The sequence below is a fragment of the Myotis davidii genome, unplaced genomic scaffold (assembly GCF_000327345.1).
Source record: "Myotis davidii unplaced genomic scaffold, ASM32734v1 scaffold91, whole genome shotgun sequence".
NCBI classification, from domain to species: Eukaryota; Metazoa; Chordata; class Mammalia; order Chiroptera; family Vespertilionidae; genus Myotis; species Myotis davidii.
Genome location: NW_006283139.1, coordinates 316,472 through 342,394, shown reverse-complemented (window position 1 = coordinate 342,394; position 25,923 = coordinate 316,472). Strand labels below are relative to the sequence as shown.

General features: G+C 42.1%; 1 protein-coding gene across 1 annotated transcript in view; it reads right to left on the bottom strand.

The window, feature by feature from the left end:
• The window catches only part of CTNNA2 (catenin alpha 2), a gene marked incomplete at its 5' end in the record, with an annotated part of 880,141 nt that overhangs the window by 540,821 nt on the left and 313,397 nt on the right, over nucleotides 1-25,923 (bottom strand). The window lies entirely within an intron of this gene.

The window sequence follows — 25,923 nt, the reverse complement described above, 5'->3', positions numbered from 1 at the left end:
CTCTGAGTTCTGCACTCATGAGTTAGCCCTCCCTGCCAGCTCTTTGCCACATGGAGATTAAACCAACTGCACCCCTTGCCCGAGCCCCTCTCCTTCTCGCTCTTTAATCCAAGTCATTAATAAAAATACTGAGCGAAAGCAAAACAGGGAGGGAGACCTATGCCTACGCATAAGAGAATCCTCTCCCTATATCTCCAAAGTAATTTATCAATATAGGTAAAACCCAGAGCTTAAAACAAAATCCACAGACAAATAAGATGCAAAAAAGAGGGGATGAAATAATACCTTGGATAAATCCCTCTAAAATTTTAAACAAATTGTACCGTTTCAAACTCACCCAGCCTTTAGACCTCACCCGTGATCTATGACTCAGGAGAGTTTCCCTGAAGCACCGCTACTGGTCTTATTTTTCAATCACCGTTTCCCTCTCAGGCTCTGAAGTAGAAGTTATCAGAGCTGTTCTGAAACATTCCTGTTCTCTTTTTTTGCACCAATGATGACATTGAATGCCTTTGCCCTTGTTTAATGTTGGCTTAGAAATGTTACCTACTTTGGCCAACGGAATGTGAATGGAAGAGGTGTTTGGCATGTGTCAAGGATATATGACCACCCTTGGCCCCTGAGTGACTATGATGAACAGAGCCCCTGCCAACTCATATTCTTTATGGAGTTTGACTGAGGAGAAAACTTGTTGAATCAAGATATTGAGATTTGGGGCATGTTGGTTACCTCGGATTCTCCTGGCCTATCCTCACTGATACATCTGGAGTGATCAATGGCTTCTCCCTGCTCATAAAATATCTCTGGATTTTTTTTCTAGTATTTCGGGTCTTTTATAATTTGACCTGGATGTATCCCTCAAATATATTTGAGAACAATCACTCAGATATCTGCTTCTTTTAGGAATCCAACTCTTCTGAAAACTCCACCATGAAATGTCACTTTCATGGGTCATACTGTTGAGTACCATGGCTTAGGAGCCACACTTTCCTTCAGGTTCTTCTTCATTCCTGTACCCAATACTTCACAGAACATCAGAGGTGAATATAAAATATAAGCAATTCTTCCCCTGACCATCTCCTTTGCTTTGTTCATAGAAACGTCTCAGGAAATACCAATCAAAGAGTAAGCAATACAAACCAGGGTCAGTGTGGAAATTCTCTAAGTAGTTAATTAACGTACAGTGGGGCCTTGACTTACGAGTGTCCCAACTAATGAATTTCTTGAGATACCAGCTGTCTCTTGGCCGATTTTTTGCATTGAGTTAATAGAGTAATTTGAGTTAACGAGCTCCTTAACGAGCTAGGTCTCGGAACGAATTAAACTCGTAAGTCAAGGCCCCACTGTACTCCATGCAGAACTGTCCTGCACTAGCTCAGATGTGTGTAAAAAGCATGATTTCTATAGAAATAAAAGTTGCCTTTAGTTAATTATGTAAGCAATGCAACTACTTACAAAATCCCCTGAGGTTGACTTTGACAAATTCCACATGAGCTGCGATTGTGTGTTCCAGTTTTTGGAAGAGTGCTACCGCATGTAATCAACCAGACCTAATGGGATGGGCATTCCTAAAAGAGTGATTTGGACTCAATCAAATATAACATTGGACTTTCTATAAAGTTTAGTTTCCCACCAAAGCATTGTGTGTAAGCTGGGTCAACAAGAATGTCTTATGCAGACACATTTTCAGAAGTGTCAGAGAAACAGCTCCGAACCGGGTGGTGTCTCCACCAGACAGACACTGGGGCGGCCTCCTGCTTTCCAGTCCTGTGATTTCATTTTGCCTATTTCCCTGTATCTGTCTCAGTATTCCCTGTTGTTCCCTCCCGGCTTGCTCCTAAACCCCATTACAAACCACAGATTAAGGGCCAACAAGAGGCCTTCATCTCGTCCTCAGTAATATGGGTCCACCTGGGGAGGTATTTACATGATTTGAGGAGAGCCCAGGAGATAGGATTGGTGCAGAGGAAACAGGTGAAAAGCTACAAATAAATCCTCTCCTACAAATGCTTTTTTTGTCTTGCCAAATCACATGACCTCTCTGTGGGGAGCCACCAGGCAGGCCAGCATTTACTACTTAGAGATTATGATCTGCTCTCCATCCTCCTGCTAGCATCCCTCCCTACCTCACAGAGTAATTTTTTCTTGTAAGATCTTGACAGGGAAATTAAAAATTCATAAACGTATTGCCTTTTACCCACAATGAAAAACATCATGCAAATTTTGGTGAAGAAGTCTCTTAAAGGAAGTGAAAAGAAGCAAGGTTACTTATGCTAATGATACCACAGCAAATTATACATACCCGGAAGTAAAAACATTCTAGCGAGGCTGGTGACTCAGACAGAGCCCTTCAAAATAGCTCTTCCAGAACATCCTCACTGCAAATGGAGAAAACGGAAGGACCTTTCCCTATTTCATGCTTGTCTGACCTCGCCTTTCCCCCTGACATCCAGCCCATATATTCAAACTGGCATCACATACTTGGAATTTCCAACTCCCATCTTTGCTTGGTTCTGACCCATGCAGGTAACTCTAGAAATTCCATTGGTTCTTTTTCTCTTCTGTACACATCTGTGACCCAGGGCCTCAAAGACCTACTCTCAGCTTCCTAGTGTGGGAGCCCAGCAGCTTGCAGAAGCAGGTAACAAAACTTAGTATGTCAAAGGGATGTTCCATTATTGCATTAACCAAATGCCTCAATCCAGGTCCATTCTGATTTGGGAATTTCAAAACTAGTACTGAAAACACTTATTTTAAAATTCCCAATGGCTACTTACAAGAGAAGATAGTTTCACACTTGTAGGACCTTAGGGAATACGTCAAGTTAAATTCTGTTGGTGACTACACAGCCCTGGTCTATTAATGTGGAGGAATTCCATAGAATCAAAGCAAATCATGTCTTAAAAGGCCAAGTTCCATGTTTGTGTCCTACATGAGATCAAAAGGAGGGATATGATCAGAAAACTGATATTTCTTCAGTGATGGAAAAGTCAAATCACTTCACTGCACAGAGAAGCCATTCCCTCTCATTTCTGGAAGACAGAAATAACCCACTAATAACTATAATGCAATAAAATGGTGAGCATGAGAAGTTGCCTTCTGAGTGGAAGGGACCAGAGAGAACAGTCTGTGACAGCCCTCCACATCCTGTGCTGAACATGATCTAATTAGGATCCTGGTTAGACTGTCCAATTGTTTCCCAGGTGACAAAGTAGAAACTCCATTGCTCAAAAGAGATTTAAAACTAAGAATATACAGATAAGTAAAGAGAATGTTAATGATTTAAACCTGGCTGAGAAATTATACTCTGGTCATGTAGTAATAAAGGTGTTTTTAAGCTCTGTTTTTTTTGTGTGTGTTTTTACTATTTAGAGAAGGAGTAGTTTTGGGTTGTTGTTGTTGTTTGGTTGTTAATCCTCACCCAAGGATATTTCTCCAGAATGAAAGGAAGGGAGAGACACACCAGAGAGAGAAACATCAATTTAAGAGAGACACATCGATTGGTTGCCTCCTGAACGTACCTAGACCAGGGCTAGGGATGGAGCCTGCAACCTAGCTATGTGCCCTTGACCAGAATCGAACCAGGGACCCTTTAGTTCACTGTCTGACACTCTATCCACTCAGCCAAATTGGCTAGGGCAAGGGATAAGAGTAGTTTTTAAGAAAATAAAATATACCTACTACTTTTGACTTTTATTTTTTAAAATGCATTTATTGATTTTTAGAGAGAGGGAGATAGCATGAGAGAGACATTGATTTGTTGCTGTACTTATTTATGCATTCACTGGTTGATTCTTGTATGTGTCCTGACCAGGGATCAAACCTGCAACCTGGTGTATTGTGACAACACTCTATCCTACTGAGCTACCTGGCCAGGGAAAATTTCGACTTTTAAAACATTCCAACATTTAATCCAAATAGATTGGCATTTCATTTGAAGTCATGAGCCCTGCGAACTCACCAGCCTAGAGTTGACCCACGAGCCTGGAAATAAAACACTGGCCCCTGGGCAATGTACACAAAGGCCAGAAAGTCTTTCTGGCAGATATTTTGAATTTTTTCCTTTAGAGTATAAATTCCTTGTTGAGATTTTCTGGGCTTTATTCATTTATTCATTGAACAAAATGACAGGAAGTGCATGCCATAAGCTATGCTACTTCTATTCTAGTTTCTGGGGAAATAGAGTCAGAGAAGTTAGGACTGACTCTCCTCGGTGTGACTTTCAGGACACTTTCCAAAGGAACACAAAAATACAAACAAACAAAAAGCCTTAGTAAACTTTTTGAAAAAAAAAAAAGAGAGAGAAATCTAATTCTCTAAAATTATTAAACTACAACAAAATAGCATCGGGTTATGAAGTATGACAAAGAACAATTCCATTGCATTCAATATTTACTCTAAACCTTCACACTAACCATCCACTGGAACCCTGAAGAGAAACACACCTAAACTCCTATTCCCATGTCCTAAAAACACCAAAATATCCATAAAACCCAAAGAAAATCAGACAGAGCTAAATTGAAATTTCATATATTTTGTCTCTTGTATCTAGTTGCTATCTTTTTGGTAATACAGAAAGAATACAGATGTGAAATCAAGTGGTGCAAGAGAGAGAAAAAGACACAATGCATTTCTTTGACCATCAGATCAACAATATTTGATGGTAGTGTTTTTATTATTTCCTTTTTAACCCTTTTCTGTTTAGTCTGCATTTTCAATTGTTACTTATTTCCTTAGATAGTACAAGTGCTTCTATTCAGGTTACTTAGCTATGTCGATGGATTTCAAAGGTCCCAGGGTGTGTACATGTGTGTCTGCATCTGTGTATGTATGTGTGTGTGTGTGTGTGTGTGTGTGTGTGTGTGTGTGTGTCTGCCTCTTAGGAGAGTAATGACCTGGATGAAACACAGAGGAAAGAACAAAGTGGCATTAAGGGATAAAAGAAAGTGGGAAGGAGACTTATGAGTCTCAGATTCAAAACAATTTTTAAAACAACTTATACCATGCCTTTTGCAAAGGTGAAATTCATTGGGGTTTGATATTTTATAGGAATGGGAAAAAGTGAGAAAGAGAAAAGGGAGGGAAGAGAAGGAAGAGAGAAGTTTCTTATCACTAGTTTCTGAAGGGAGCCTTCCCCAGCATTGATAGGTCGCCACCATCAGATAATAAAAACAGACCCCACATGTTTTAAAATCCCCCATTTAAAATTTAAATTCATTAGTTTATGAGCTGCTGGGAATTGACAGTTTTACATCCCAATCCTCCTTGAAATTTATGTTAAAGCTGCCATTAAATGGGATAGGGGAGCATCTCCAAGCGAAAACACCAAACACAAATTGCTAAATAAAAATGCAGCTGAAGACGATTTGCTGTGGGTCATATAACCGAGAATGTCATTTTTATTAAGGGGAAGTTCTTTAAGCTTTTGCTCTTCACACGACCATGCCTTTTCTTTTTTCCTTTTTTTTTGTAACCAACATTGAAATATGAATGTACTGTTTTTATTGCTTCCCTCCTCTAACACTGTTTCTGTAACAGGTCCCCACATATAAAATATGTCCCACATATCTGCAACATGGCACGTGCTTCTTTCTTTTAATTTTTGGTAGTAGGAAGGTATAGGAGCCTGTAAGTGGTTTCTTTCTGACAGCTTGTATCACTAGACGGCAGTGTCCTGACTTGGGAGATTTTAATTACAATAAGCTTGATATTTACAAGAGATTAGACTTTACATGGAGGTTTATAGCTGATTTGCCTTCAATGTTAAAATTTACTCCTTGCTTTTAAAACAAGTTCATGGGGCCTCAAATATAAAGCCATATGCTATGAACAAGAGAGATAGAAATGAATCAAGGAACCAGGTCTCCAAGTGAAGGATGCATCTGGAAGGGCCTGGACACAAGTTCTTTCTAAATGGGGACCCCCCCTAATGGTTCATGCTTTCTGGATCATCTCTAAGAGATCATTGCCTGCCCCAATGCCACAAAGTTCTTCTCCAGTGTTCCTTGGTATTTCTAGCTCTTAGGTTCTGGTCTATAATCCATCTCAAGTTAACCTTTATATACGGAGTAAGGTAAGGGTCCAGGTTGTTTCCCTCGAGAATTATTTTTGTGGCCTAGTCAAAAATGATTTGACAATATATGTGTGGGGTTACTTAATGGGTCTCTATATTCTTCCATCGATCCATTTGTCTCTCTTGTCATCAATACCACCTTGTCTTGACTACTGGAGCTTTGTAGTAAGTTAGAGTCGGATAGGCTAAGTCCTAAAGTCGGGTATGGTAAGTCGCCCAACTTTGTTTCCCTTTAAAATATTGTTTTACTAATGTTATTCTTTTGCCTCTCCAAATAAAATTTAAGATCAGTTTGTTTCAGCTACCCCTTTTCAATGCCACCATGCCCAACACATTGGCGAGGGGGGACAGAGGAAGCCGGGTGAACAGTTGTCCACACCTGAACCTCTGGATGACCTGGAGCAGGGAACCTACAAAACCCAAAGACATGTAGGTTTCTTCTAAAAGAACTATTTAAATCAGGCCCTGGTTCCACAGCGCTGAGGGATCTTCCCAAAGATCAAGGAATAACACAATAATAACAAATTGAAAAGGCTGACCTCATTTTACAGACTAATCTGCCTCCAGCACTACCTGGGAGAACAATAATCATGCGGCCAGGGAGTGTGGCAGGCCAGGAGGAAGGAGGAAATGGGTAATCCATCAAGCCAACTCTCACACTCACCAGCGCCTCACAGAATCTGGGACACAGAGGAGACACGCAGCAAACACTAGCTGGTTGAAAGAGGAACGATGTTTTCTACCAATGCTCTCAAAGGCAGCGAGCGGCAGGGCTCAGTTTCTTTGCCTCAGTGGGGGAAATCACCCATGACGGCATTCTTTTCAGAGGAGAAATAAATAGGACTCACTTTTCCTACAAAACCTAAAGGGAATTATGCCATTCCCTGAGCCTGTGTCTAGAACAGAAAGAAGGGAAAACAGAAACATGGGGGGCAGGACAGGCTTCACAAAGCCAAGGGGGTAAGGGGTGAGCACCAAGTGCCCTTGGCAAAATGAAACACAATGGAAATTAACCAAATGGAGCTGGAAGATGGCTGTTAAATATTACAGAGAGCCGCAAGAGGCCAGGCCCTAAATGCCCCACCTTCTCATCCCTAGCCACTGGATGACCTCAGCAATCCCCTCACTGGCCATTCTGCTCATGCTTGACCCTGTCAATCAATGCACCACACTGAGGCTAGCATGTAGCATGTCTGTACGGAACCATAATGAATGCATGCCATTCTCCTGCTGAGAATCCCTCATTTACACCCAACAGAAAACAGGCAAAAGCCCAAAGTTCTTCAGCACATGGCCCATGTCCACTTTTCTGCTCCTCACTGGTCACCGCTCACATGTCTGTAGTCTTCATTCCGGCCATAGCAACCACCCTGCCCTGCAAATGCTGTTCCCTTGTGCCCAGAGCATCTACACCAGGGGTGGGCAACCTTTCTGTGAGTGTGTGCCAAAATCAGCAAAACCTGACTCAAAATTCTTCTGCTTGCCAACCCTAATTTTTTGAGAACATGTTCGCCTACTTGATATCTCTTAAGGTATACGTATGTGAAGAACCTTGAAGAAATAATAAAATTCATTTGAGCGACAAAAACAGAGTATATGGTGATAAAAAATACATTTATTTTTTAATGTATACATGTACACTGATAGTCCAACGCACGAGCTACTGCTTTCGTCCGTCAGGCTACTCCTATTATGAGACTTAGCAAAATTCATCACTGGGAACAAAGATTCACAATTGTAAATGGAAGATTATAAGAGAGGGTTTCATAAGCCAGCAAAAGTTACTGGCGTGCCATGTTTGGCACGCGTGCCAGGGGTTGCCCACCCCTGATCTACACCCTTTCTCCTCCTAGGACTCAGATCAAATTTAACGTCCTCCTAAGAACCTGCACTGATCCTGCCAGTGGGAGCACCATGCTAACCATTTTTGATTTGGTCTCCTTGTCAAAACTGCAAATGTGCTGTGGTTACCCGGTCGCCTTCGATCTCTATAGTCTTGTGTGCCCAACGCCTGACCTAGCATCCGGTCAGTGTATAATAAGTGGTTGAATAAACATTTGTGTGAATGAATAATGTGCCCAGTGAACAATGAACAGGTTTATTTGTAATGCAGTTATGATCCTGGATCTCTATTGTGTGGCACCTGAAATTGCTCCCTACCTTTTATTTTTTTTAATCGCCATTATTGACTTATATTTTACATACTATACAATGTAAAATGTATATTATGCTAAAAAACATATATATATATAATATATATATCCAATTTTAAGTATACATTCAAAAAGCTTTTAAAATTTACATGTCTTCATAACTACCATCACAATCAGTATGCAGTATATTGCCATCACCCCCCAAAATTCTCCATCTCCGTCAATGCTTTTCTATCTACTTAATCATTGATTTACTTTCTGTCACTTGGACAGGGTGCAAGTCAGAAATAATGAGAAGGAGGGACAAAAGAGATGCAGGCGGACAAGTCCACAGGGAGCATAATTAAAAACAGAAAACAACTAAGGATGTGAAATCTAATGCAGTTTAAGACTGAGAACTCCTTCTCTAAGTTGTGAGACAGGGAGCCCATGCTTTCCTGGGCTTCCCCCTCCATCCCCTGGGCTGACACAGAGCACTGAAGAGGTCTGCTATAACCTTGTTGATTTCCCCTTGAGTACTTGGAAATTGAACTGGGGAGTACTTTGTGGCATTCATATCATTTTAAACAGGGGCTTGATAATTTCATAGCAGGGAGCCAAATATAATAAGGGAACAAAAAATTCTTGTATCTGTTTTTTATAGTCCCAAAGTCAGTCAAAAGTGAATGAAAGTCCTTAGATTACGTAGAGCCCCGTTCCCACAGAGCCTCTAGCCATGCAAAGTACATAACCGGCGATGAGTCAATACTGCACAGTTAAAGATGTATGTTAGAGTGTGGACCTAATATCAGGTGAATTCAGGGGGAAATGCCCATGAATTTATAAATATGACTTTATAGAAGTTAATTTTTGAGAGCTTTATGCTGTTCACTTCGGTAAGCAAATTATATGCAGTATATCATTTGACCCTTATACCACCCAGGGAGATAGACACTATCATCACCCTCATTTTGCAATGGAGGAAAACAGAGACACACGGAGTGAAATAAATGGACCAAAGTAAAGCAGCTAGTAAGTAGGAAAGTCCAGATCAGAATTCAGGTCGAACTGAGTCAAAACTCTTGTTCTTGATCACTATGCTCTAAGTTTTGACAGGGGACAATTCAAAAGCCATCCTGCCGCACCAACCTGCCAAAGGATCGAGATATCTACCATTAGAGATTAATTTCTTTGGTGGAAACAGTGTGATGGTATTCTCAACCATCAACACCAAGGCATAGGTGGCTCTTGTCATAGCAATAGTGATTACCTTGGATGGTACCAAACAGTTTAGGACCAGGAATGCAGGTGTTTTGACTTGGAAAATGAAGGGAAAGGCTGGAGTATACTCATATGCCTACCTCAGTGACGTCCCGGGGCAGAGAAAGGACTGAATGAAGGGGCTGTGCATCAAGCAGGGATAGAAAAGCAAAATCAAAAGGAGGGAGAAAATGTTCAGGAAAGGTAGATGCATGAGCTGGTGGGAAGGAATCAAGGACCGGTGTTGGTCACCTGCTCAGTGGTTTCAGTGGACTCTTCTGGGTCTTTGAAACTCTGTACAATCTTAAAGAAACAGCACAGACTTCTGAAGAGCCTCAGATGTAGGTTCATGTGTAGGTCAGCCAGGATCTTGAAGTTATTAAAATATTTGTGAGGCTTAGTCTTCTGATCCGAACATTGAAATGGCACAATTTGCAAGATTATTTTGGAGGTTCCATTAAGTTACGTGGAGAAATAGATCTTGTGAATCGTCCGCTAGAGATTATGCAATAAACCTCATCTTGTTTCCTTTCTCCTTTTCTCCCTTTAGGTTTAAGCAACACCTATTACATAAATGGTCATACTCTGGGAAGAGCCCTGAGAAAGTTTACTCAACCCTGCGATTGCCTCCGAAGTGCAGGAGTGCAGTTGTTCGATCCGCTTTTGTTCTTATGGTACATCCTGCCATTCAAAGGCTCCCGTGCCCCACCCCACGCACACACACAAAGAGGAAAGTGGGAGTCACACTGTCATTGTGCCACCTTCTCCAGCTCATCCACTCTTTGCAAATGACTGTCAAGACTTAAAATGGTGCTTTGCTTCCATCATATAAAGTGGGTAAATGCCATTCCTAACCCAGTTACTATCTGTTTAAATATTTTTGGTCATGGGGATTTGAGACAGTAATATGTAACTAGATGAGATCGGTTCTTACCTTAAAACTAGGATTCTTGCCCTGGCTAGTGTTCTCAGTGGTTAGAGCATTGGCCTGTGAACCCAAAGATTTCGAGTTCGATTCCTGGTCAAGGGCACATACCTGGGTTGCAGGTTTGATTCCTGACCCCAGTTGGGGTGGGGGGTGGGAGGCAACCAATCGATGCGTCTCCCTCATATACTTCTCTTTCTCTTTCTCTATCGCTCCCTTCCTATCTCTCTCTCTCCACCTCCCTCCCTCCTTTCCTCTCTCCAAAAATCAATGGGAAAATATATATCCTCAGGTGAGGATTAACGAAAAAACACACCAACAAACAAACAAAAAACCCTAGGATTCTTCAGGAGGCCAATGCGATGGAGTGTTCTTTGCATAATATGTTTGCTTGAGGAGCACAGTTGCTTTTTAATTACAACATATCTGCAAGCCCAGGCCATCAGTCACATTGTTAAATAAATAGCACACAACTGAGTGTATAAATAAATATTTTAATGAGAAATAATGTTAGAAATATTTTTTTAAATAATGTTAGAAATAAGAAATTTCTGACATTATTTTTTAAAAAGACGCATTGGAGCTCTAACCAGTTTGGCTCAATGGATAGAGCGTCGGCCTGCGGACTCAAGGGTCCCAGGTTCGATGCTGGTCAAGGGCATGTACCTTGGTTGCAGGCACATACCCAGTAGGAAGTGTACAGGAGGCAGCCGATAAATGTTTCTCTCTCATCGATGTTTCTAACTCTCTATCCTTCTCCCTTCCTCTCTATAAAAAAATCAATAAAATATGTTTAAATAAACAAATAAAATTCAAAGTCTTTATTTAAAAAAATAATTCTAAATAAATAAATAAATAAATAAAAAGACACATTGGATAGTTCCCTAGCTCAGTCATTGGGTCAGGAGACTTCAGAATCAAAACAGATTGGAGGTAAAAAAACAAACAAACAAAGAAACAAAAAACCTCAGGGCTCCATCACACATATCTGTAGGTCAGCATTAAATATTCAGCTCCCTCTAGGAAAACATTAGAAACAGGGGATCAACGAATCATAGGAATGGCTCATGATGAAATAATATGCGGCCCTTAAAATGTTTTAGAATGATTTCAAGTGACAGTGAAAATTGTTTGCGATATTGTGAAGGCTATAAAACACCAGATGTGGTATAACTCCAAACCTGTAAGAATGTGTTTGCATGTGTGTGTGTGTGTAATGTCTATTTCACATATATGAATCAAAGATGACCTATGTTTCTTGGTCCCTAGCTTGTGTATTTCTTCACTGTTGGGTGAGAGCCTTTAGCTCAAAAGCCTTACTGGTGTCAAACTCAAATTTTTACCTACGAAATTATTTTAAACATAGTCCAGATAAGCAGATTTTTAGCCGTTTAGAGCCTGCCTGCTTTTCATACCTCAGGAAGCTGTTCCCAACAACTGTAGCCATGGGTAGATAGCCCAGGGCATAAAGACCCAGGTGGGTCACTGTTACCCTTCAGAGCTTCCTGACCCAGACTCGGCTTGCTGCTGAGCAACAGGCCCCAGATCCCTCTTTTCTGCCGGAATCCTCTTGCCCTTTTGTCCTTGAGTCACTGCCCAAGGCAGTAGCCTCTGGATAGGCTCCTCCTTTGAGAAACTTCCTCAGGCAAACCTGACTTCAAAGTGCCCTTGGTCTTGTGTGTGTGCTACTGCCCCCTTGTGGTCATATCCTTTTCCTTTGATTAGTCCCCAAACCCCTGGATCCCTAACAGTGTCACCTGAGGTCTCCCATCCCCATGGAATCCAGAGAAGACTGATGGACAGCAACCTTGTGTCATCAACCCACATCTCTCCAAATATTTTCAGTGCTTACTATTTCATTTGTACCTTCCAGTAAACCTCTGGCTTCTACTCATGATTGCTTCCCTTAAGTTGATACAGATAGAAAAATCAGTCTTTTTCATTAACTTCTGCATGAAAAAAATACACTTATACAACACATGTGTGAAGCAGGCTTACCTGGAGACTTATACTGAGTTGGATGGTGTTTTACAATAACATCCAACTGAACATCAAACATTGCTGTTCTTGGAAGCCTTTTTCAGATGCCCTACCAGCACAGGCTCCTCCCTGGCCCTCTGCCCTACCTATTTCCTCCTAGATTATCTCTCATCGCTATCTCTTCTCTCCCCTTTGCCCACGAAACGCCATTGATCACAGACAGTTTTAGTTGGATGCGGGGTATTAAATGGCAGGCACAAAAGGGTGAGTTCCCAATAGCACCATCCTCATAGCTGGTTTTGCCGACTTCCAAAGAGGAAAATGAGGACACTTTTAATTTGTTTACAGAAAGCTTTCTTATTTGTTGACCTAAGAAATGTTCAAACCTGTAGATAATTTTATAAGAGTTTATTGGAGGCACAGTTATGACATGTGCCCGGGAGCAAGATCTCAAATGCTCCAGGGAATAAGTATTTTGCAGCTTCTTTTATGCAATTGAAATTAAGGAGGGAATGTAAGGAAAATTGGAGAAAACCAGGCAGGAATTGAATTACAGGACAGTGAAGATTATGTGCTCTCTTGAGGGTTAATACCCACTTTGAGGGATTATTACTTCTGGTATTTCAAAGGTGTTTAGTTAACCTAGATGTCCAAGAACAATGGGCAGGGTTGGCTCAAAACCTTTCACTGAGGAAGCCACAGGCCTGACTATGGAGGCATGACCACCCACATGACCTGCCCAGTTAGGAATTTACAGTCAGATCACCCTGTGAGGCTATTTTCCAGAGAATCTCTTTGTTTCACCCACAGCTTCTTCAGAGATATATGATAAAAGAAAGAGACATAAAACCTTAAAGCTAAAATCCTTGTCCAAAAGTAAAAGAAATAAAAATATATAAGCAGTACAGAGCAGCAGCAGGGTACCAAGAAAGTACTTTTCAAAGCTTAAATGCTACAGGAATTGTGAGGGATCGTGAGTATCATGAGCTCCAGTGCCCAGGGACCTGGTGCCTGGAAGAAGTGGAGCAGAACTGGGAGCTCTTAGTAGGGGACATGCTGTGGGAGAGAACCCGGGAAGAGGAGGAGGACAAATGAGGTGACATTCCAGAGAAAGAATGTGATCTGTGCAAAGCTGCAACTAGGAGGAGTCCAGGGAATTCTGAGCAGCCCCATTGACTGGAAAAACAGCAGGAAGAATGAAAAGGAGGGGAAGAGAGGCAGATGGAGCTAGATTAAGGGGAGATTAAGATATCACGCTAACGTTTTGCATTATCTTTTAAGCCAGAGTTTCCGAAGTTGAGAATTGAGAATGTGAGGCCCCCGGGTCTCTCTGTAGACTCCAGTTTCAGAAGCATTGCATGGCTCAGAAAAGGGTCAAATCTGCAGAAATATAAGACTCTCTTGCCAAGGTATTTGGGACTTCCTCTTTTCCTGAGCCTTAGTCTTAGTGTCTCTCTCTCTCTCTCTTCTCTCTCTCTCATTCTCTCTCTCTCAAAAACTTTGCAGAACTCTAACTGCATTATTTTCATTTGTAATTGTCCCCCAATTCAAAAATCCCCATTATACCTAGATCAGATATCTCATGTACTACCGCCTTTGAGACCAAGTATGCAATCACTTTACCAACCATCCCCCAGCCTGCCAATGTTTTCTTCTATTATAAAGCAGTACATCCAAGGCCAAAGAGCATTTTAGAAAAGAATCAACCCTCCCCTTACTCCCACTCTCCCCTCCCCCCACTAAGTGCAAGCTGGGACCCAGCTCCGGTTTATTGACTGTAAGGGCCTGTAATGACTTATCAGTCTGGGTGAGAGAAGTCTATTACCCTGCAACCATACATCATGTGGTTTCCATCTCTGGTCCGCACGCCCTGTCAGGGAGCGTCTTGCGGGAGTGGAACAGTAAATTCACTCTAGGGTTAATAAAACTTGGTTGTGGGCCACAGTGACAGAAAGGGTCTCGATGGCAACATGTGAGATGGCAATTTCTGAACTAGTAACCAAATTATATTTCAAAATAAAAACTTAGAAAGTTACAAAGGAAGGCATACAACAGGGTAGGATTCTACAACTGACAGCCTGGAATGGGGAGGAGGTATGTTTCAGCAGAACGCCTTTTTTACTGAATTTCCTGGGGTGACATTGGTTAATAAAATTACATAGGTTTCAGGTGTACAATTCCATAATATATCATCTGTGTATTGTATTGTGTGTTCACCACCCCAAGTCTCAGTACAACTTGATTTGCCATCTCTCACTCCTTCCTTGCCACAATTCTTTCATCTAATGTGTTTTGTCCTACAGTTTTCAAAGACGATGGGGGTCAGTGCGCCTCCCTGGGGTCCACTAACGGCTGGACTAGAGAATCCGTGAGGAAAACATCAAAGTGGTATGGAGAAGGAGTCGGGCTGGGGATGAAATGCTGTGAACCTTCAGGTAGTAGGCAGAGTCATGGCTCCAAAAGCTATTAGATCCTAATCCCTGAAACCTGAAAAGGTTACTTTGTTTGGGAAAAAAAAGGGTCTATACAAGTATAATTAACGGTCTTGACATCGGGAGTTTATCCTAGATTACCTGGTTGGGCCATAAATGCAATCACGTGTGTCCTTAAGGGGAAGCAGAGGGGGATTTGACACAGAGAGAAGACTATGTGCCCAGGGAGACAGATTGGAGAGATATGGTCAAGGAACACCAGCAGCCCCAGAGGTGGAAGGTGAAACACGTTTTTCACTAGAGAACTCAAAGGGAGTGCTGGTCTACCAACACCTTGAGTTCCACGTAGTGAAATGGATATCAGACCTCTGAACTCCAGAACTGAAAGAATAAATTTCAGTTGCTTTAAGAAGCACAGGCAATGAATACACTTCTCAACCACAACCCCCTTATATGGGAGGTTTGGGGAAGCATTCCAGGAAGCATTTCTGCTGGGCATCATCCCACTGGTTGTAAAGTACATTTCAATGCAAAATTACCTTGTTAGGAAGAATGGGGTGCCCATCTCAATTTCACCACAACCTCTGTTGAAGCAAATTAGAATTACCTTACCCACTACATCATGGGGTTAAACATGCCTGTGGCTAAAATCATTAATCACTCTAGTAGGAATATAGGACATAGCTTCTCATCCATGGCCCATGGCCCATTGTACCTGCCACTAGTCAGGGGTACAGGCCCTAAGTCTCTTGGAAGAATGTATAAAAGTCCCTGGTAGTGCTCTGTCAGGGGACAGAATCCTGAGCCCAGGAGAAGGTTCCACTTGGACACTGTTTCCTACTTTCCTCCTCACTCCCACTCCCTAACTCCAAAGTAAAAATGAAAAAAAAAATCAAAAATGAATAGTCAAAAAACGTAGTCTCAAATAAATATGAATTGTAATTTGGCAATAGACTCCAATCATATTCTTGGGTTTTCAGCATCAAAGAGGACTCGGGCTATTTTAATAAACAGTTAAGATGAAAAGCAGCGAGCCTACAAAGCGTGACAGGATTAGAAAAATCGTAGCGATGTGCAAGGAGTTGCAATTATATTTCCAGTTAAAGAGAGATGGAGGAAGTTCAACTCCATTTTCAGCAATTTGCATGTTTCCCACAAAGAGCTTCGCTCTAGTTAAAGGCCGACATGATAAAGAAGAAAAGTGCAACCTCGGGGTGACCTGGTGCCGTTCGCTGCAGACTCTCCGGGCACTTCAAAGCACTTGGCATGCTCAGTTCTGCTGCCTCCCTTCCAGAAAACGACCTCCAGGACTGTGCCTACAAACACCATTGTGAGGTTGCTCTTCATTGTCCTCTCAGCCTCTGCCTTGAGTCTTTCTCTTCCCAGCAGCCAGTGCGTTTAGGCTTTTTCTCCCCCACATCAAAAGTGCTGCATTAATTTCCACCCTTGCACCACAGATCACCCTGCAGCTTAGAGATCTGAAGCAACAACAAACACGAATTGCCTCTCCTAGTTTCTATGGCCTACAAATCGGAGAGCAGCTCACCTGAGTGCTGCGACTTGTGGTCCCCCGTGAGGTTAGTCAAGATATTGGTTGGGGCTGCAGTCATGCTGAGGAAGGGCTGGAGCTGTAATACCCATTTCCAGTTGGCTCACTCACATGGAGGCCGGTTTGTACTTGTTGGCAAGAGGCTTCAGGTTCTAGATGCATGGAAGTCTCCATAGGTTTGCTTGAGTAGCTTTATGGCATGGCAGCTGGTTTTATTCCATAATGAGGAACCCAAGAGAGTAGGGTAGAAGCTGTACTGTCTTTTATGCCCTAGCATCAGGAGTCATACTTCATTTCTGAAATATCTTTGGGGTTACACAGATCAGACCCATTCAATGTGGGAGGGACTTTACACAGCAGTATGAATACTAAAAGGCAAAGATAATTGGAGGCCATCCTGGCACCCAATGGCTTTTCCTTAAACTACAGTCTCTAAGTCCCTGCTAGAGAATCAAAACAGGTTCTCTCCTGTCCTCACAGAATAAAGGCTGGGCTAACCTTCAAGTTGTTTGGGGATTTCAAAGAGGCAAGGACTTCTCTAAATGTAGATTCCATCTAATCTCCAAGATTATGTCAATTTCCATCACACTCTATATAAATCCACTGATTTCTCACTCAAACAATATCTAGAGATGCCAGCCATTAGAAAGGCTTTTAGTTGGAAGGTAAACTTGCGTTTGCACCAATTTATATTTAAAAAATGTGAACCCTTTATAATCGTTGCTCCTTCAACCACTACTTGATACACCAGTTTATTGAGATGGTAGTAGGGCAAATTGTTGGCAAAGTTGGCCCCGGAAATTTCTCCCCTTCTTTGCAATGGGACTTTGCCATGCTTTCCCATCAAGAGGTAGGATTTATTTTTCTTCTGCCTAAGTCTAGAATTGGCATGAGGCTTTCTTTTGGCCAAGGAGACATTAGAATATGTAAGATTAACAGAGGCTTGGAAAGTGCTTGCCTGGTGCACTATCCTTCCCAGGTGCATGTCTTTCCCTTCTTCCTTTTCTTTCCCCACAGGCATGCAATCTTTTAGCCCAGTGGTTCTCAACCTTGGCTGCACCTTAGAATCCCCTGGGAATCTTTTTAAAATCCTGACTTCTGGGCCTCATCCTCCGGAAATTCTGTTTCTTCGTTACTAATGTGTTGGCCCCACCCCATAACAAAGAAACAGAATTTCCGGAGCATGAGGCCCAGAAACCAGGATTTTAAAAAGATTCCCAGGGGATTCTAAGGTGCAGCCAAGGTTGAGAACCACTGTCCTAAACTCTAAGGGACCCCGGGAGGCTTGCAACCAGGGCAGCAATGGGCAGCGCCAGCTCGTCCTAGGCTAACTCCCTGAACCTGTCTCCAAGGCCCCCTTTTCTCTGACTTTCCAGTGAGCTCACAGCAGCCCCGCCTAGGCTCTCATCTGTTGCTTCTTCTATCCTAAGCCCTTCCCTGTTTCACTGTCCCCAACTTTAATAAATGTATTCTAAAAACAAAACAAAACAAAAAAAGTGCTTGCACACTGGGGTTTGCCCTCTCTTGTTGCTGGGAATTTGAGAACACAAATGAAGAAGCCCTCACTAGCCTGCTGCCAAAACCACACGGGGAAGAGATGAGGTGACTTTGATTGACAGCCTGTCAAAAACCAGTCATGTGCACAGGACAACTTTGAGCATCCGGCTCCAGCTCAGCTGCCAGCATTATGAGTGAGCCCAGGAACACCAGTGAAAGAATCATCTGGCTGAGACCAAACCACACTGCCAAGCCACCTTAAAACATGAGCTCACACAGGACTGGCATTTTAGTGAAAAATAATAACTAATACGGCAAGGCTAAGAGATGGTTTCTCAAAGAGCCGCATATTGATTAGACCCCCTCCAACAGAATCATCTGTGCCCTAGCTAAAAGGCCACTTCTTCCTAAGACCCAATTCAGGAAAACTAAATCAGAAATTTGGGGTGATGGGCAAGAACCCATCATTTTATTTTATTTTTTCATCTTATAATTGAAAGATTGTACCCTTTTACCAACATCTCCTTAGTTTACCCATCCACCAGCCCCTGGTAAACACCATCCTACAATTTATTTCTATGAATTTGACATTTTTTTTTAAAGATTCCATACATAAGTGATATCATGCAGGACTTTGCCTGCCTTATTTAACTTAGCATAGTGCATGACTATATCTTTGATATAACGTTTTTGTTTTAGGAATCCATCTTTTTACACAAGTCCCTAGATGACTTGAACGTTTGATAATCCAGCCCTCAGGTTTTACTGGAAGGGGCCAGTGAGCACATGTTGACTTAAATGGCAAAGGCTCTGCTTGGAGAATTGGGGGAACAAAAAAGATTGGACATTCAGAAAATTATGTTTTTGTTTTGTTTTGTTTCCATCTCCCTCCCTTACTCTCTCTCCTGATCCACACCCTCCCTAACCCCACACATTTCTCTGTTACCAATACTTGAAACCTCTCTCTCTTTTTATTGTATTTGCTGTGTATACACTGGTTTGATAGCCCACAGCCTGGGTAATGCAGTCTAGACTACAGAATGAACCTCCCTGGAGAGCCCTCAGAAGAGATCCATATCAAATACCTAGGGGTGAGCAGAGTATAAATTCCTATACTTTGAAAATGATAAAATGCTAAATAGTCTATTATCCTGGGATGGAAACAGCAGGTGATACAAATATAAATTCAGTGTTGAAGCTCAAGAGAAACAAGAATAAAATAGGCTGGAATGAATGTTCAGGTTTATTGATGCTGCAAGATACATACTGTCATGATATGTATCTAATTAATAGTTTCAGTCTTCCTCTAATGAGTTTCAGAAAATTTCCAGAGGTGCAAGCATTCTGGCTTCCTATTCCTCTGATGACTTCAAGACAAATACTATTTATCAGCAATAATGTGAACTGTAGACATCCAAGTGAGAGTGTACAAAGGTACATTCTACCAAAACAAAAAAGGCTTTACTGATCTGCCAGAAGTTTCTAAATAGTGGTAATCTTTTGTTGTTGTTGGTTTTTGGGTGTTTTTTTGTTTGTTTGTTTGTATTTTTGCATTTACTACTTTTGAGCATCTACTATTTTCAAAATCACTGAACAGTAGAGATTATGTAAACAGTCCCTATACACAAATTATTCATAATATTATTAGGAAACAAGAATGAAATTGAAGGTTACAAACCAATATGGAAAATGAACTAAGGGCATTTGAACTTGCCAGGAGTTTAGGAAGGAGGAGGGGAGGCTGGGGGAGAGGAAGAGGGACAGGAATAGGGACAGTGACAGAGATGGTGAGAGAAAGAAGAAGAAGGAGGAGGAGAATGGAAGAGTGTGCTACCACAACTTTGCCTGGAGAGAATGAAGTATGTTTCACAGGTAATGATACCACTGTAATTAAACTAGTCTTCTACAATAATAAAAGGGTAATATGCTAATTAGACCTGATGTCCTTCCTGACAAAGCCAGGCCTGAGGTAAACCAGCCTGGGTCCCAGGTGCCTGCCGGCGGCCGGAGGAGGGAAGCAACTAGGGTCCCGGGTGCTGGAGGGAAGCCAGTGCTGGCAGCGGGAGTAAGGAAGGCCTACTCTTGCACAAATTTTCATGCATCGGGCCTCTAGTTATTAATAATAGGAAAGCAGCAAAGGGGGAAGCCAGCCATTACAGGCATGTCATTTGAACAACTTCACCACGAAACTACAACTCTACACTCCCCAGGGATCCAACAAAGAAAAAAAATAGACACATACCCAGTAAATTTGGAGTGATACAGAAAAGGTACTTGTTTGTCAGTCACACCTGGGAACAAACATCATTGGCCAGAATGGGCATGGCCACTGCAAGTGCATGGAATTGAAAATATTTGATCCTCTGAACAAAGGAATTCATTATCTTGTGCTCCTACTGTTCTTGGGAATCTTAGGACTTGTGTGATTCTCGGTTTGTGGGGCTCCCCTTGGATTTGCCCACATGGCCCATGGCTATGCAGGCGCTACACAAAATGGACTAATAGGCTGCAGCTAGCCTGATGCTGCACTGGACCCAACTCCGACATGGAAAGGAAAATCTGAACAATGGCTTTGCTTCTTGCTTTACTGAAACCCCAGCTACACGTCTTTTCTGACTGGGACTTTGGAAATCCAGGGATGTAATTCCATGCAAATGAAAATCAGTCATTCTCCCAGGTAAGTCTCAGAAAATTATTTCCCTCAACATATCATAAGAACACCACCCCCAACACCCAGTGGGACAAAGGACCTCCCACTTTGTCCAATAACAGTATCATAATGCCTGGACTTCATCTCAAGTAAACATGTGTAGGCATCTGCCAAGCAGAGAAGGGAAGACACACAAATGCGTGAGAAAAGGTGACTCACTGGAGGAAGCACACATATTTCAGTGTACCTTGGGCTCACACAGGTTGAGGGGAATATGTAATACTTCCAACAATAAAGACTTATTCAAAAAAAGAGAAAAGGAGAAAAAGCTGGGGGTGGTGTTGGAAGGAAGCTGAGAAAGACTGATTAGCAGGGGCCAGTCTAAGAAGATTCTTATGCATATCATTAACAACTGTGATCTATACCCTCTAGTCACAGGAAACCATGAAAGAATGGAGTTAGCTCTTTGAGTTAAGCCTTATTTAAATGTAAATGTGTTACCCAACAGTATTATTGCAAAGTTTAGCTCAATAGAACCAGCTAGTATCTTTGCAAAAACTGGCTAATTGCCATTTAAAAGGGAAGCCAAACTCAGGGTAAAAAGGCCACACTCACTCAATTGTGGTTTTTTGTTTGTTTTTTATAAATATATTTTATTGAATTTTTACAGAGAGGAAGAGAGAAGGATAGAGAGTTAGAAAAATCAATGAGAGAGAAACATAGCTCAGCTGCCTCCTGCACACCCTCTCCTGGGGATGTCTTAGCAATCAAGGTACATGCCCTTGACCAGAATGGAACCTGGGACCCATCAGTCCCCAGGCCTACACTCTATCCACTGAGCCAAACCGGTTAGGGCCACACTCACTCAATTGTACACTTTAAAATGGTTAAAGTAGTGAATTTTTATGGTTAAAGTAAGTGACTTTTACATCAAGTGAGGGGAAAAAAAAGTACTTTTTAGTAATTATAGCCACAGAGTGAAGGAGCACAAAATGAGGTACCACCAGAAAGTTTCAGATGTAACTTTTCAAAATTTAATTTAGAGAAATTAAAAAATATTCCATAAAAACATTAGCATTTAAAAAAATATAGCATGATTAGAAAGAATGAACACTGTCAAGCTGAAGATAACATTCATCACTAAATGATATGCAAGTTCAGAGCCAGTCACCCCAAGGTGTGTGTCTGTGGTATATGAACTGTTTTGAGCTAAAGGTGATATTAGTCTCAGGCTCAGAGAAACTTCTGCAGCTCCCTTTAATTACCTAGAACAGGGGTGGGGAACGTCCGGCCCCTGGGCCATATAAGGGCCACAAAATCATGTGGTCTGGCCCTGCCAAGCCATTAGGGGTGAGTTAACTAAATGTTTGACCAAATATATAGGCTAACTTTTAAGTTGATAATGTTGTATGGCCTGTGAATGATGTTATAAATATCTAAATGGCCTATGGCAGAGAAAAGGTCCCTCACCCCTAACATAGAAGAACCTGAATTAAGGGTCTCTTCTATAAAAGAGATTATAAGTGTTAAACTGTTTTTGACCCATGTATATGGCAGGACAAACTTCTATTCACTAAATATCTGTTCTTCTTAGCCTGCTATGCCCCCAGGTGCAGGATAAGAAATACCTTATCCCTAGCCCAACATGTCTTATATACCTCCATCCTCTTTTCTATCTCTGAACCTCTCCTGCATGTGGGGTTTCTGACTGTCTCATGTATGCAGACTTCCCATATGTATGTATGTATTATGTTTGGCTATTTTCTCTTGCTAATCTGCTGCGTGTCTATGTGATGTTAGGCCAGCCAGAAGTGTAATAGGAAATTGGACAGGCATGAGCAGAGTAGCAATGATAGGCCAGGTTCGGAAGATCACCTGGGTGGAAAGACCAGGTGCCTAGAAAGGACAATTATAGAGTGAGGCCTTGCCCCAGGGTGATCTTTCCTCCCCTAGCACATCACTGATCGTGGGGTTTAGATCCCTTGACCTTTCATACCACTGGGCATGCAGTTCAGACCCCCCCCCCCGACCTTCCTCCCTTGGTATATCCTTAGATCAGTGGTAGAACACCGTTAGAGGAGGAACAAGGGTGCTAAAGAGTAGCCTCATATGACTCCCTCGCATGGCCACTCCCTTAAGCATTAAGCCCTAGAGATAAAATCTAGACCTCAGTGTGATTCAGCCCCAGATCCAGGAAATCAGCAAAGCCAGGAGGAGAGATGCCATCGGGACCAGCTGGGGTGACAATTGACCCTTTGCCCTGGTGCAACCAGTGGAGACTAGGACCTTGAGGAGACAGCTGACGAATATTCTATTGAGATCCTCCCATGAGAGATCTCTCTCTCTTTCTCTCTCTCCCTCTCTCGCTCTCACTCTCTCTTCCTCTCTTTGTCTCTCTCTCCTCTCATTGTCCAACATGAGTGGTCTGGCAAAGGTATACCCAGGTATACCCAGTTCAGTGAGCCGATGGAGGGGGCCTGTGCAGTAGGGTCTAGCCCAGGAGGCCACCAGCCAGAATCAAATATACAATGTGCTCCCATTGGAGGTAGAGGGGCACTGTGTGCTTCCGCAGCAAGGCTCTCCCTTGCTCATCCCACTCCCCATCATGCAGACCTGCCGTGATTGAGAAGTCCTCATCTAGAGAGAAAAAAAAGCAGTTTCCTATTTAGTATCCAAATAGTTTAATCTCTTCCACCAGATTGATCAATTGATTGACTGGCTTTTGGAAAGGGAAGAGCTGAGCTTGAGCCTAGGGAATGAAACTAAATCATGGTGGAAATATTTTCCCTGAATGCCAAGCAGGGTCAGAAAGACAGCAACTTAGGAGTTCTGGCTGCTATGAATTAATAAAGATCTTGTTATTAAGGCCAGAAATCCCCCATTGTTTAAGTTTGTCAGGCCTTATTAAGCCAGGGGCTCTGTGCTGATTGCTAACAGGGTGGGGTGGACAATAGAGCTAGTGTGTTGCCATGGTTACAAGAAGAGCAGTGATTTGTGTGTGCACAGCCATTGTCTAGATTCTGGGAAGTTTATTTAGAGATAGGCTCACACACTGATGGGCAGAACTGACTCTGAATCTATTGGAATCATTATGGAATCAGTGATAGGGACCCACCATTCTAACCACATGCCAGTATCCAGGAAACTAAAACATTGCTTTTTTTTTTAATCACTGATCTTCATTTTTACTTAAATATAGTGTTCTTTGAAGAGAATAAACAGACAAAATAAACTTTGCACAGCAAATATTTTACATAAGTGTAAACATGTATGTCTATTTTACAAGTAAGCAAATTGAACGTTTAAACACAAAATTTTAGAAAATCATTAAAGAATGAGATAATGAGCCCAAGACAGAAATAACAGAAGCAACAAAAGCACACATTTCATAAAGCTTTAATTGGTCTTGTCTTCCAACCTACTGGTTAAGGCCTGAGTTTCCAAAATCCTACCTTCCCTGCCAAATGGAAACGGCCAATTTGGCTGCAATTAATACATATCCACATAACATAGTATTACTCTTTCAAAATAATGTAATAAATACACCACACACACATACACACACACACACACACACACACCCTACTTAACCAGCCCCTTGAATAGGGAAGTAAGGACTTTGAAGTTGTCCGGTTTTCCCACTACTGAAGCACACACATATAATAACACACATAGAAAGAATGAGCCTGCATTGCTTGACACACTGAGGGACTCCAGGAGGCTCCTGTGAATCTGTCACTTATAAAGCAAACAAGAGACTAACGGCTAAGTCAGGGGCTCAGATGCTGTTGACTCAAATTCGGAGATTCAAGTCCAAAATCAAAAGCGAGGTTTCAATGTTCATTTATTCATTCAAAAATATATATTGGGCAAAGGATGCCAGACACTGCTCTAGGTTCAGTATGTTGTAAGCATCTCATTCCACCTCTCATGCCGGGTGAGGCAGGTGCCCTCCCAGACTCTGCCCTGCATGAGGGACTCGCTGCAATTTGTGACAGGGGCACCTGGCAAGGGCAGCTGGACTACATGCCAGGAAATACGGTGCGGGCCTGGGAGCAGTGAGCTCTGCCCGGGTGAACATGAGCTGGGCTAAGAGAGCAGCATTCCTAAATGCAGGCGTCTGCACTGCAATTTTGCCCAAACGCAGTGCCACGATGCCTCTCAGCAGATACTTTAAACATATTATCGTGATACCTTAGAGGTGCTTTAAAGAAGAAGAACAAAAAGCGAAAGAAGTTTGGTGAATGAATTATTTCGATTAGAGCAGGGGTGCCCGCAAAATCATTTGGTCTGACCCTGCAAAGGCTTTAGGGGTGAGTTATTTAAATGGGTGAACAAATATAGCAGGCTAATTTTTAAGTTGATAATTTTGGATGGCCTGTGAATGATATTATAAATACCCAAATGGTTCTTGGCCGAAAAAAGGTTCTCCACCCCGGGATCAGAGAAATTATTTAGCTGTTAACTAAAAAAAATAAAATAAAATAAAAAAATAAATCCCTTTCAGGTATTATATAAAGTGGGAAGGGCAAAAAACCCTACCTGAGATGCATTTATTGGTTGACCTACCATCAGTATTGCCTTGTACAGGAAAATGGTCTGATGGAGCATAAAGGGGACCCCAGAACTGGGCTAGCACAGTGCCTGTCAATGGGTCCTGGCACAGATCACTGTATCTCTGTGGTCACGGCTTCATTTATGAAATGAAGAGATTGAGTAGGAAGATCTCCATTTCTCGCTCTGATAGTCTAAGGTTCTAAGGCGCTGAGTGTTTTCTATGGCAGAGCTCCCCGGACCTAATCCCCTAACAAAGCAGCTGGATGGTCATGGGCACGGATTTGAAAGGTAAGGTTGTTTGTATGCCTCAAGGGCAATATCTTGCTGAGTTGGCAATCATCTGACTCCTTCAGAACAAAAGTAATTTTTAATGTTTCCCTTTCCCTGCTTGTAGTCAATAACTAGAAATAGGAAAACAATACAGCAGAATTGGTCAACGGGGGACAGCAGAAAACCCGGAATAAAAAAAGAGTAGACTCCTGCCCCGTCACCAATACCGTATGACCTTGGGCCAGCTCCCCAAACATGCCCGTGCTCAGCTTTCTCTTCTGCCAACTGGGAAGAAGGAATACTGCCTAGGATTTAAAAACTCTAAAAATCAAAGAAACACGATTCTGGTATGGCAATATTTTCAATGTGGTGCCCTTAATCTCCTTCCTTCAAAATAACTCATTTTACAGAATAACGAGAACTCTGGTATTCTATTACAGCTCTCCAGAGAACCCACAGAGCAGATGTTGAGGATGACAAGGTTATCCTTGCAGAAGCTGGGAAACGGAAGATATGAAACTACTGTTTCTAGACACCACTCACTATACATACTTAATCATTTTTTCTTTTTTAGAAATGGATGAGTAAATGTTTGTCT